At 35.9% G+C, this 14,567-nt stretch overlaps 1 long non-coding RNA gene across 1 annotated transcript; it reads right to left on the reverse strand.

Moving 5' to 3' along the window:
• Positions 1 to 918: 918 nt before the first annotated feature.
• Positions 919 to 2,634, reverse strand: LOC149618575 (uncharacterized). The gene is made up of 3 exons (XR_016375482.1): positions 2,102 to 2,634; positions 1,957 to 2,034; positions 919 to 1,049 (listed from the first exon to the last, which is right to left on the reverse strand). It is a non-coding gene; the product is annotated as an uncharacterized LOC149618575 (long non-coding RNA).
• Positions 2,635 to 14,567: the final 11,933 nt, after the last annotated feature.

Below are 14,567 nucleotides of genomic sequence, written 5' to 3' on the forward strand. Positions count from 1 at the left end.
TTTAGGCGAAAATAATCCGCCATACTATAAAATAAAAGTAAAAGCAAAGTTTTCAACTATAATCTGAAAAAAAAGAGCGGCTTAGAAATTTTCATAACTATTTCGAATAATATCTCATCGAATCATGTATCCAACTTATAGCGAAGCACAATACGTTATGTAGGGGCGTACCATGAACTATATTTTTGAAGTAGTAGTGATACTATTTCCTGTAGTAGTGACTGGGCAATGTCACATTACTGTTTTTTCAACGCAGTAAGTGTAGATTCAACGAAAACGCCGATATACATTTCCCAAGGCACTTATAACGCTACGAAATTCACGCATGCACAGTAGAACTCTATTTGATGGAATATAAGTCCGTATATATAACACATTATTTATCCATTTAATTTGATCGAAGTTTCTTCCGTGTTTTACATGGATACATGATATCGTCTTGAAATGCTCTTTATTTTATGTGTTCTACCACGGCCAACTTATCTCCTCCGTACAGGCGAAGAAGGAGACGAGCTAAGTTGGCCGTGGTTCAACTGAAAAGAGGAAAACTTCGAAACCGGTATACTTACCTTAAAATGTAAGTGTAACAATTTGATGATATCAAATTTCAATAAGTTGTCTTTTATCAGCAATCTAGTGACCTAATCGAAAGAGAGATTTGGGAGAAAGTAAATCGGGAAAATACTGTACTTAAGCTGAAAGACGTTGATTTATTCGATACATTTGCTAAAATGATGAAAGGAAAAATGGCAGTTGTAGCTTTGAAAAGACCCTTCCTGGTAATGTGCACTTTAGTATGCGGAGACGTTTCTGAACTTCACTATTCAAAAACTCCCCTAAGTGCATCAATGTTCGCAATTCACATGAGGAGAGATATACGGAGTGAAATAGCGAATACCATTAAATATGTGTAAGTTGAGTTATATTTTGCGTAGATTATGGCAAACTCCGTTTTCAAGATATTTCCGAGACAGCATTTAAGCCTCAGTTTTGCTTATCGTATGCAGAGTAGTGTCCATATGGATAATGGTACCCATCCAGCCGTAAAACTTGGAGAGAAAAGAACGAGGAACAAATTGGTAAAAGATGGCAAAAAAGAAATAAAAAAGGGTAAAAGATGGCAAAAAAGAAATAAAAAAGGGTAAAAGATGGCAAAAAAGAAATAAAAAGGGTAAAAGATGGCAAAATAGAAATAAAAAAGGGTAAAAGATGGCAAAAGGAGTGAAAAGAGGGATAAAAGATGGCAAAAGAGGGAACAGAGGGTAAAAAGATGGCAAAAGGGGAAACAGAGGGTAAAAAGATGACAAAAGGGGGAAAAAGAGGGTAAAAAGATGACAAAAGGGGGAAAAAGAGGGTAAAAAGATGACAAAAGGGGGAAAAAGAGGGTAAAAAGATGGCAAGAGGGGGGACAGTGGTTAAAAAGATGGCAAAAGAGGAAACAGAGGGTAAAAAGATGGGAAAAGAGGAAACAGAGGGTAAAAAGATGGCAAAAGAGGAAACAGAGGGTAAAAAGAGGGATAAGAGATGGCAAAAGGGGTGAAAAGAGGGATAAGAGATGGCAAAAGGGGTGAAAAGAGGGATAAGAGATGGCAAAAGGGGTGAAAAGAGGGATAAGAGATGGCAAAAGGGAAAAAGGGGAAAAAGGTTGCAAAAGGGAAAAAGGGGAAAAAGGTTGCAAAAGGGAAAAAGGGGAAAAAGGTTGCAAAAGGGAAAAAGGGGAAAAAGGTTGCAAAAGGGAAAAAGGGGATAAAGGTTGCAAAAGGGAAAAAGGGGAAAAAGGTTGCAAAAGGGAAAAAGGGAAAAAAGGTTGCAAAAGGGAAAAAGGGGAAAAAGGCTGCAAAAGGGAAAAAGGGGAAAAAGGTTGCAAAAGGGAAAAAGGGGAAAAAGGTTGCAAAAGGGAAAAAGGGGAAAAAGGTTGCAAAAGGGGAAGGAGTTGGTATCTTCAAACTAAATTACCTTAATTTTTATGACAAAATAGGACCGAACAAGTAGTGGAGACTTTTCTAATGGAAGTGAAAGCAAATTTCTTGACATCTATGGGAGAATTATGCATCACTGAAACTACACCTGAACCTTCGCCTTTAACAATGGAATCTTTTACTTTCTTCACCATTTTTTATCTGTTCAACACAATTAGCTCATGCATTGTCGTCGTGCTTGAGTTAATATTTTCAAAACCCTTGAAGAATCGAAAAGTAGGTGTCGTCAGGAAACCTACGTTAACTGAATTATTTAAGTTTTATCACGTGAAGTAGTAAGATCTCTACACCTCATCGCGTGAAGAAATTCATAAAATCTATTTTTGGATCTCTCTTATCAACGTTTTGATGACATTGTTGACCTGAACAGAATAAAAAGGTCTTCTACTATTTACCTTTTCTTTCATACCACCCTGCGCAGTGGTAGGAGGTCACGGACTACGAGTCACGCCTAATGAGACCTCTTATTTATTATGCTGTTCTTTATTTTTCACGTTTTAATACCACTGTAAATAAAACTATGATCTAGGCCTTTTATATATGTAAGTTGATGTGCTGACTGACTAATTGATAATCAACGCCCAGCCCAAAAGAGAAGACAGAAATATTTGCAGGGAGGTTTCTCTTAAGTAGTACTCACGCAGTAAAAATATTTCCCAATCCGTCACCCCCTTGAACAATGTCTGCCGTAAATATAAAAACATTTTTTATGGAATAACGTCCGTGCATTTCAACAGATTTCACCAGAAGTGAGATGAGACTAGAAGTGAAGGGCTCTAGCATTGAAAGTAGATCCTGGCACTAGTGAACAAATTTGAGGATTTTATGCCGCTTCCCACGCGCCTACACTACTGAGAAAAAAATTGGTCGAGTTCCAAAAGCATTTCCTATCCCCTTCCCCTCAACCCAAAGCGGCCGAACACGGACGCGACTCCTTGAATCTAGTTCGGCCGTCTACCACCGCGAGCGTCTCACGTTTTGGAGGGAAAATTCAGAAACCGCTACTAGAGGGCCAACCGTTCTTGTGTTATCAAGAATATTCACTTTCGCCGAGTGAAGAATTTGGATAGCTCAGTACTTCTGGTCTCATCTCACTTCTGATTTCACTCATACTTATTTTACTGGTTCCCTGTATTCTACAGACAGGTCTAAACTGTGTATTTTGAAACACAGTAAAGAAGTATACTCGTACACTTTGATGAGCTTCAAAGAAGTAAACACGAAAAAAAAATTAATAAAAATAAATAAATTGCTTGATAAAATGGTTAATTGTCTTTATCCACGCTATTCGAATCTTTTTCCTTTGATATATGGCTTAATTACTTACTAGATTTCAATCAATAAGCCAATACCATTGTACCTTGTTAATTTTTACCCGTCGCCAATTATTCAGGCTTGCACGATAGTTTTATTACGCCCAATTACATAAAATATCTAGGAAACACTGAACTGAAAAGAACCACCTGTTACCCAGAAAGGTAAATTACTGCATTGCCTTCTCTAACACTATGCCAGGAAATATGAAAAAAAAAAATGCGGAAGCAGAAGCGATTTTGTAAATCCCGCTAGATGTCGCTCTTTCGATGCATAAAGCCAAATTTTAATTTAATTTAATCAAACAAATATAAAATTCATATAATATAGTTCAATTTAAGGTTCTTTGCACCATTATTGCACCATTCGACCGGCATTAGAGATGCGCAATCGCAATAGGGATTTCACAACCTAGCTCTACTTTAACCATTTTTTCTCGGAAAAGCGACACCTTACGAGAACTATCAGCAAATCAATATGCCACATTTAAGTTAATTTTTCATCGCTTTTGCAGGCATAGTATTAGAGAAGGCAATGATTGCTGCTTTATTATGCAAGTAATGGAGTTGGTGGGGGTTTATCGCCATGTTATAATTATGGCAATAATATTGTTTCAAATGAGGAAAAAGCTTTGAAACAATGCTATATTATATTATGGAACTCTATAGTCTTAATAGAGTCTTTGGTGTAGTAATATTCCTTTATCTAGAAAAGACGTACTTAATTATATCACTTCCTCCGTCGACTTCAAAACGCTTTGACGGTTGATAGAAATAATTATAGAAATAATGTCGCTAACCGCCATCGCAACTGAAGTGGGTTTTCCATATTTTTAAAATTAAATTTTATTGTAATCTCTTCATTTACTTTATCTTTTAGATCCCATTTTACTTAGAGAAAGTCGACGATAATAGTTTCGATGGTCCATTTGCTATGATATTTAATATTCTCAGAACCAAATACAATTTTAGGTAATATATATTGAAGCATGAACTAAAAGGAGGAGTATACAACGTTACTCCGGCAAACGTGACTTATTTAAAATAGTATATTACCTATTGATCGAAAAACTTAAGTTTGATCGGGAATAATGACTTAACTAAAAGATATTTCGATCAACTAGTTCAAAAACTACGCGAAAAAAAATTCTTCTATAAATTCGGAATGTGATCGAATTAATCGAAATGAGTAGTGTTTTTACAAAAAAAATTTTTTTTTAATAAATTTTTTAATTAAAGAGACTGTAAAGTTGGCATCGGTGGGTGTGTAAAACATATTTGATAAATGTCAAAGGCACCACGTGACGTCAAAACACAAATACTCCACATGCTGTGGAATGGACACTTGGTCCTTGTTTTTCGCAAGATTACAGCCCCGAAGTGGTAGATAGTTATCGAAATGAAACGAAAAAAAAAGTTTCTTTGAACCACGCCTTTTCTCAGTCACGTGACGTATTTCAATAATTATTACCAACCCGCCGATGCCCGCTTTATAGACCCTTTAACATTCGCCAGTTGGTATTTGAACACATTTAAGGACAGAGAAATATTTGGTATTCATTTAAATTTTAAACTCATTTCGTTAGTCTTTTAACTGATGGAATCATTAACTATGGCGAAATATCTTCCAACAAGAATGGGTCTGGAATATTTGGATCCTTAATTCGAAATGTAAGTATTATTTGTTTTAATTAATGCCACAATAATTTAAATGAGTATTAATTCAAAGGAGACGCAATTCAGCGTGGTGCCAACGTATCTAACAGAAAAAGGCGTAATGTATCTTGATTATACCACAATAATTATAAAGGAAGACTGGAATTTTATATCAGGTCCACCCAGGATATTTATCCCCGACTATTTTTCATCTTTAAGAAGTTTCGAAGCTATCGTAAGAATTTTCATTTTGTAGGAGGAACGTTTCATTCTGGAGTACCATACTCCATATTGCTAACTCGATAGGCCCTTTCCCATCCAAGGACGTAAAATTCACCCATAGTAGGGAGAAATGATGTAAAATGGCACTAAAACTATCCCAATGTACCTCGAGCACACCCTTACCCTTCGGGAGGCGATTGCTAAGTGCTGCCGCGTAGCGCCCATGTATTTGTATGAGAACTACCTTCTATTTTTGAGATAGAGGGGGCGTCCTCGACGTTTTCGTACAGTACGACCCAATCTAAACGCTAAGGATGCTGGGAGGACTTCGGTTTTATAAGTAAAGAGGATACCACTCCATTCCTCTCTCGTACATAACCTTAGGCTATAGCGACAAGAGCAATTTACACGTGACTAAGCAACTCGAATAATAATAATCTAAGCTTTGACTAAGAAGGGATTTCCACACTAAGCCTGTGGCTTGTTTACAGGTGGGTCCCTTTACAATGCATAGAGGGGTGGTGGCTAGCCCCTATGCCACAGCTAACCTACAGCGCCCTATACTAACTATTACCGTTAACCTCTTCCACCGAGAGGTGGCTGTACTGAATGATCCCCTACTATGGAACGCATGCCGAGATTTATAACTATCTACAGATGGAACACTAACTATGCTATTCAGAATCAAACGTTCCTCTTGAAAGATATAATCAAATTAAACTTTTCAATTATCAATTAGTTATGGAAAGTTTTGATATTCGTCTTACTGCTGTATTCGCTTTGCTGGACCCTAATAGTCCAGTGTCTCAAAAGAAAACGAAGTGGTTTGGATTTTATAAAGACTTACGGAAATTATTTGTTTTCGTCCGTAATTGTGCTCGTCAATCAGTACCGTTACAGTAAAAGTAGCCGACTGTACGAACGTCTGTGCTGGAGTTGTTGGAGAATTGCCTCCATGTTGTTGTCGTTATCCTTCACTGGTACGCTCCTTGCCAAACTTGCCAAGCAGAGTGACCCCTTCAGATACGATTCTTTGGAAGACATCCTAAAGGATCCTACAATGAAATTAATGATATTAAAAGACACACCGGTGTATCATGATATTAAGGTAATTTACTTAAATTAAAGGACTTATAAAAAATGGTAGCTGCATAATTAGAGACAAGGCTGCAGTTTGGGTCCTATTTCTTAAAGGCCTCTTCAGACGATGCAACTTTAAACTCATTTAGATGAATCAACTTGGGGCATGTGAACAGAAGTTGGTCAAACTGATTCACCAAATTGAAAATTGAACACTGACCAATTGAGTCAAAAGTTGTATCGTCTGAGACCTTTAGTCGTAAATAAATTGTGTCACTGCTCCGAGGCTCTCTACGGCGAAACTAAGACGTTTCGTGTTTTTAAGCTTGATGGGAACTTTGTTCCGAAAGAGGTTTATTATAGACTTCAAATAATAATTATACATGTCCCATAGGGTGGGCTTCTGTTTAAAGCAAATTTGCCACCAGGAGACATCCATCCCTCTTCCTTTTCATAACAGACGCACCCTCGTGGCAAATGTCATTTCGTTTTATTTCGTTATCATGACTAAATATTAACGTTAATTCCAACTTTAAATTTTCTTTTAGAGTTCTATTGACCCAATTAAAATCGAAATATGGCGTAAAGTAAACCTGGAAAATTCAGCAACAACGATAGTTGATTTGGACTGGTTTCAGGCATTTAATGAAATGACCGCCGGTAAAATGGCGGTTATTATATTAAAACGAGGATTTCTAGGAGCGTGCTCTACAATATGCGGCTCCGTTTCCGAACTTCATGTTTCAAGTGAAGCATACGCTTCTACCATGTTCACTTTGTACATGCGAAGAGATATGGACTTATCAATTAGGAAAACAATCAAATTTGTGTAAGAGTGCTTATAGATCATTAAATAAATTGCATGCAAAATCACAGAACCCAGAAGGGAATAACGCCTTCTAGGGTTGCTTCCTTCCCACCAAGAAGCACCACTACAGGCAGTGCGAACTGGATAGTCTGCCACGTGTATTGAGATGAAGGAAAGAACCCAAAATGGCGCTTCTGTGTGCTGCTTTCTCTGCATGTAATTTATGAAATGGTCTACACAAACCAACAGAAGGGTTTGGGACGTCTCGTTTACGATTCTAAGTTTTAAACGTTTCAGGACTGAGCAAATTGTCGAAAGTCAAATATTGGAGCAAAAACTGCATTTTTTGGACACCATGGGAAGACTGTGTATCGTGACTAGAACGCCCGATCCTGCACCCTTAGCGTTACAAAGTTTATACTTCGCGTTCATTTTTTATGCCTTCATAATTATTTGCGCGACTTGTTCATTTGCATTAGAACTACTGTTCCAACCTTCGCGGAAAACGATCAAAGTAGCGAGGCGTAAACGTCAACGCTTGGCGATCGATAACTATGCATACAACCCATTTTCGGCGTCCTAGAATCTATATCAGAAGTTAAGTGCCTTTTATCTTGGGAAGTATAAGACTCTAAGACTTTGCACAGTGCCAATCTTTGCTAGTCAACAGTGCCTACGGTATTCATACAAAAGGTTTTGTTGCATCACTACTGCTGGTGCGCAAATCATGACTACGTCAGCTTCAACCAGTAGCGTCGCTAGGGTTTGAAATTTGGGGGGGGGGCTTAATCTGGGCAAACTAGTTATTATAAGAACTTAATATAAAAAAATTGCATAATGGGTTCATTGGAAAATGTGTAGACCTTTAAAACTATCCGTAAATTTGTTTCAACGTGAAATTATTCGTATTTTAAAGATATACAACCTTTTATTGATAAAAACTACGGAACCGATTATGAAGGATTTTCACTCGTCTTAAGTTTATTTTTAGTTTTGGTTAGCTTTTAGTCCACACTATTGGGACTCCCTTCGAAAGAACATTAAGTATTTTACTTGTCTCCATCTGTTCTTTCCTTCAAAATTGTACTGTTTGATATTGAAATTCATCTCTGCAGAGATGAAACTTAACGAATCTATCATTATAATTTTTTATATATTGCTACAGAATTTTAGGTTGCTAACAGCAATTTTTTGGTAGGGTTTTAAGGATTATTTTGGGGGTGGGGGCTAAGTTTGGAATTTGGGGGGGGGGCTATAGCCCCCCAAAAAAGGCCTAGCGACGCCACTGGCTTCAAATACACCCCAGTTTTCTTTCTCTCGACTAAAGGACACCCTTGAAGAAAAAAAATAAACAAAAGAAAAATTATTAATCTTTAATTACACTTCCACACGATAGAAACATATACGTAACACTTATTATCGAAACCACGCTTGTTGGTAAAGTACAATCAAATAAGTTACAAAAAAAACCAGTCCCTGCTGTTTTTTTTCTCAAGGCTTACGCCTGAAATGTTTTGGTTAATTGGAGATATTGCATAAGTAACGAATAAAATATGTATTGAGTCTTTCGTAACAAAAAAACGAACCTGCATTTTAAATTAGCGTCTCTCTAAAGATTGTTGAAGTTCAGACCCTAACAGATCTGGTGAAAGAATGCCCTTAACAGTTGGTTTACCTAAAATCTGTCTTCACCAAGTATGATTTAACAATTTAAAAACAGTAGAAGTTCCATAGGACGTCTTATTTAGTCTCGTTCTTAGACATCAAATTACATCAAAATCCTTTTTAAGACAACTTGAAGAGCTGATGATAGTAATATGTCAATCACTGCTGCTGTAACACTAGTAAGTTGTAATTTTGTATAACTTTATGAAATGGTCTTTCTTAGCACCATCTATGGAACTAAGCGAGATTAGTAAGTGCCCCTTTAAATGAAATGGAGTCCACGTTTTCAAAGTTGAACCATAATTTTATGCCATGCACTTTTATATCCTGAAAAATGTACATCCAGAAAAAGGAAGCATTTAGTTGTTAAATTATGTGAAGATGTACTTAACATTATTTTCGAGTTCCTACGCGATAAAAGTTAAAATTTTTTAACCCATACATAAATCATCCAAAACAGAGCGTATATAATGTCTTGATAAAACACCTTGTACAGTTTCCACTGGGTTTACCTCGTTAACCTTATGATATAATAATTTTTTATAAAGATACCTGTTTTACTCGACCATGATGAAGACGGTTTCAATGGTCCATTGAAGCTAATTTACCAGGCAATCGATGCAAAGTTAAACAACAGGTATGTGATATATTGTAACTGCACTTGCGAATTCCTCAAGATCGCATCATCTGGAGCAGAAACTAAGGACGTCTATTAACTATTTTGCGGAGGGTTACAATATTATTTCAATTTGCTTTTCATCAGATATCATTTACTAAAACAATATTAATTTTGACTAAATTTATTTTTAGCCTTAAACCCATAATTTTGGGTATGCAGGAATTCGGTAGAATTCTTTCTGAAAATAATGGAACGGGGGTGCTTGGCATGATGCTACGAAATGTAAGAGAGTTCTTGCGCAATCTGATGTAAGGCCCCCTAAGTATTTTTGGTCCAAAGCCTGTTTATCCTTATTTAGGAGAGCCAATTCAGTGTTACTCCACTACCATTAACCAGAGAGGGGTATCGTTATCTGGGATATACTTCTGCCGTATTGTTCGAGCATTTTGTTATTCAGACTGGGAAACCAATCACTTCTTTCCTGGATCATTTGTCTTCACTAACTATATTCAAATCTAACGTAATTACTACGATACTATGTTTTCTTAAGCACATAATAATAATAACGTACAAAAAAAGCTATTCCAACGCCAAGAGTTGTTGGGACCACTTCCATTGGAACGACTAAGGTTCTTGGGGATATTCCTGTGTATAGCTTATATCTTGATTAATTCATGATGTTACTTTTGTGTATTAAATTTTGTCTACAGGTTTGGCTAGCGATACTTTTGTCGTTCATTACTGTTCTACTGTTTTCAATACTTGCAAAGAGCCTTTTCTTCACAAACTGTCGCAAAAACGAGTCTAAAAAGGAATCATTTCTTTCAACACTACTTTTCACAATGAGAGTGTTAGTCCGGCAAGGTAAGATTTTTCATCAAATTGATCATGAAGTTAATATGTACCTGTATGATTTATTGTGTTTATAGACATTGATTTAGAGAAATGTCACCAGTTTCTACACCAGCGTATTCTTTTGGCGATTTGGATGTTGGGATGTTTCTGCATATCTGCTTCCTTCATGGGATGTATTTTGGCTCGATTGGCAAAAGCGGAATCTTTATTAATCTACGATAAATTGGAAGACTTTCTGGACTACCCTGACATTAAACTAATGCTATTTGAAGCCATGCCTTTACACGATGACTTGAAAGTATGTTTTATACTGAATATTAAACTAACTGTTAACCCCGGAAACGTACTAATGAAACTACAGGGATTAAGGAATTATCCAATATATTATGTAGAGAAAATAATCAAATAGGTTAGTACGGAAACGTGTGCAATACAGGGTGAGATTAAAGGGTTTTGTCTTTGGGTACTTAAAGTACTTTAGGATTAGAAGCATTTCTGAATTTTTAAGTATATTTCTGCTAGATAAAGGCTCATTACGTTCCAAAATTGAAGGCTATTGAAATTGTTTAAACAAGATGGATAGGCTGAAATATCCAACTCCACTAGTTTGAAAATTTCCTTGTTTTAGGGGGCAATGTTTGGAGGCCCGCACCTCCGAAACTAAATGTTTTAGACCCCATGTCCTTTGAAACTTTTCAACTTAGTCTGACCCAAGTAACACGCCGTTTAATTAATGACAGACTTTTCAGAAGCACTATTTATACCCCGTATGATTACAACAATTTCGTAGTGTTTTCATGCATTATGTTTTGAGATGTAAGCCAATACTAAAATATTTTGTTATAATGTAACATTATTTAAGTTTTCTTCGGATCCAATTAAAAAGAGACTGTGGAGTAAAATTTTGAAAGACAAATCTGTAATTGAACAAGAGGAAGCAGATTTTTTTGACACGCTTGAAAATCTAAAACTGGGAAAAATAGCATTTCCGATGCCAAAGCGCTTAGCCATGGCAATAATGTATCAACTTTGCGATTATATTAAAGATGACCCTCCCATTTTTTCAAAATCAATAATTGGAGATACATTGGTGTATACTTTATATACCAGAAAAGACGTTGACGAAGAACTGAAGAGAATTGTTAATTTTGTGTAAGTAAGATGATAGTGGCAAAAGCAAACGGGAATAACAGACAGTGAGGCAGTAAGGAAAGCTCACCAGGTTTGCTTTAAGGAAGCAATGATCTTGGATTTTCTGGCACCCATAATGCCTCAAAATCCAAATTATTTTAATCTGAGAGGAAAAAGATGACGTCATTAATTTGAATGTTGATTGGTCGACAACAGAAGCTAGACTTAAACGATACTTGGCGTCGAACTCGAAACCGTCTTACCAGGGCTCGTGACTACGGAGGGTTTTCAGCGTCCTCTGTTTCTGTTACTTCTATTTGCCTTTGATAGTGGTAATTTTACTCTAAAGTAATCAAATTACTTTTTAAACATTGCAGAACTTCTCAAATTGTGGAAACCAATTTGATTTACGCTTTACTTGATCGTACATCGTTTTATACCGAATTATGTATGCAACGAGATCCACCAGAACTTACTCCATTGGCATTGATAAAATTTAATCTATTCATGTTCTTCTATATTGTTGGCATGTCACTCGCGATAGTTTGTCACGTCATATGGTTCACCCTTGCCTATTGACGTTGTACTTCAGTGAAAAGGCACTGTCCGTTGATATCCCTGTAACGTCTGTTAAATATGGTTTAAGAAAAGTCAGAGTTGATGACTTGCATTCTGTAGAGTATAAAATTCCATGACTTTCAACATGTTAGTCAAAAATTCATGAAATTTGTCAAAGAGGGCATAAGTTCATATATTTCTATGTAAATGTTTTAAAGCTTCTGAAAGAACCTCATATAGAGAGTGTAAAGCTATCTCCAACAATCTAGTGCACAACTTTCAATTAAATTTTCATTAAATTGTGGAAACCATGTAATTTAATGCCCAAACCGAGCATTGTAAATACAACGCAATCTAAAACAGATTTAAAACACTAATTTGTAGTAATTAAGTTTAAGATATACATTTCGTGTTTTATATGCAATTTTACATCAAGTGTTCATTTAAAATTGTTAGAAGGAAACCACTAGAATATAGTTATTGATTGTCCTTCTTGAAATAGTTAATTAAATTTGTGTGATAATCCACCTCAATATTTTCTAATTTGTCAAGTGCACTTTATGAAACTATATACTCCTATAACATATTGAAACCGAAAAACAACAGTGCAATAATATAAAATATGAAAGGATTATATGGAAATTGTGCAACATAATTATCTAAGAACTGTAATTATGAAGAAAATAGAAATAATCATTAATAATAATAATAATAATTACAATTAAAGGCTTTTTTATTCGGGAGAAAATATTGTAACACAAATCAATAAACACAAAAACCACTATTTCGTGTCATATCAAACGATATTTGGATTCATTAATTATCTTTCGTATAGTTTCAGAAAAGAGAACCCATATATAACACCTTAGGACATTTGAACAGCCATCGATTTACTCTGTTGTGCTTGTGTCTCTTCTGGACACTTGCATCTGAACCATCTCGGGGTTTTCACGTATGGTGTTGTTATATCAGTGCAGTTGGTTTCTAGCCATAATTTTAAAAAGGTCCATTAAAGCCCAAGTTATTGCACATTATTGAAGTTTCTCTGAACTTTTAATCTGCACTTCATATTTACAATTTATTTCCCAAGTCTATATAATACACACTCGAACTTAAATTATCTATATTACTTATTCATAAGTACAGTCCCGCACGATATAAACATGGGCAACGCCAAGATAGAAAAACAAGCTATTTTATTTCGACGAATGCACGAAATATAACCACCAAAAACCTCGCCTAGTGCTTGTTTTCAAGACTGGCACAAGCAATTATTGCCTTAATTATAGAACGGTTGCCTATTAACAACACACCATATCATAAGTTTATAAGATATGTTTCATAAGCATGAAATTACCTATACTTCGTAATGCTAAAGACTTACTGCTCGAGCTAGTTCAAGAACGACGGTGTTAACTTTGCAGCACTTCCATCTTCATATTTAGTCTCTACTAAGACTTTGACAGCGACTCACCGGGCTTCGCTTTACGAGAATATATGACCTACCTCACTTCGTGACAAGGTCTCAATAACCAGCGTCAAACTTATGGAACATATCTTATGAACTTATTATCATTATCATATATATTGATTCTCTTGCAACGAAATATAAACCCGCATTATATTGAAATAAGTCTAGCACTGAAGAAAAAGTTCAGATCCTGCAGAGTTGACAGACGAAAATATGGTGCTAAAAGCCATTGTTACTGAGGTAATTTTATATTTATGTTTGTTTTTTGAAGTGTTGGTCTTTTTTCAGAAGAACTTTCAATAAAACGAATTCAATTCAATTAACATATGATTGATAGCATAATGTTAGTTTAGTATCGGTATTGTAGATCCATGGGTATGAATAAATACTAGCTAATTATGGATTCCTAACCATCCAGCAAGGGGGGGGGGGGTTACAAGTCATATTTCTTTCTCTGCTAAACAGTCGCCTAAGCCGAGCTCTTTTGTGGAACGTTAGAGATGGGAATCCGTAATACATATCCATAGCCCATTTGCCTTCAATCTAATAGAGTAGTGTCAGTACTAAGTCTGCAAAAGTCATACCCTAGGCTTCTATCTCTAAGCTCAGTGATGCCCCAACTAAACGCGTACAAGAACGCGCCTAGAGGGAGGGATAAACAGTCTACACCCCCTCTCTAACGACACTAGTCTATAGTATATTTCATCTGAACACTACCTCCCTTGCCTGCCGGAGACACTCTTAGACATTACTAATAATATAGTTTGAATACATTCTTTAGATACCATTCTATTTGGAAGCTTCTCAAGTTGAAATAGATGGACCTTACGCAATATTGTATGAAATACTGTGTACAAAATTCAATTTCAGGTAAGAAAGAGATAAAACATGATCAGATATCCATAAACATATCGGATTTTAACCTGTACCATTACAGCTACGAAGTCATGGGTACTATGGAATTTGGTCAATTACACTCCGATAAAAATGGAACTGGAATTTTGGGTTCACTTATAAGAAATGTAAGACCGTAATTGGTAGAATAAACTTTTTACAAAAATCAATGTTAAAATAGTCGAGACTCAGAACCCACAATAACATAAAGATATCGACTCTTTCATTTCAGGAGACACAGTTCAGCTTGGCACCAGCGTATTTGACTAGAGATTCGACTCAATATCTTGATTATACTACTATTATTAGCGTAGGA

This window comes from Phalangium opilio, unplaced genomic scaffold (assembly GCF_054372755.1).
Source record: "Phalangium opilio isolate 3A_F unplaced genomic scaffold, DU_Popi_V2 ptg000209l_1, whole genome shotgun sequence".
NCBI lineage: Eukaryota > Metazoa > Arthropoda > Arachnida > Opiliones > Phalangiidae > Phalangium > Phalangium opilio.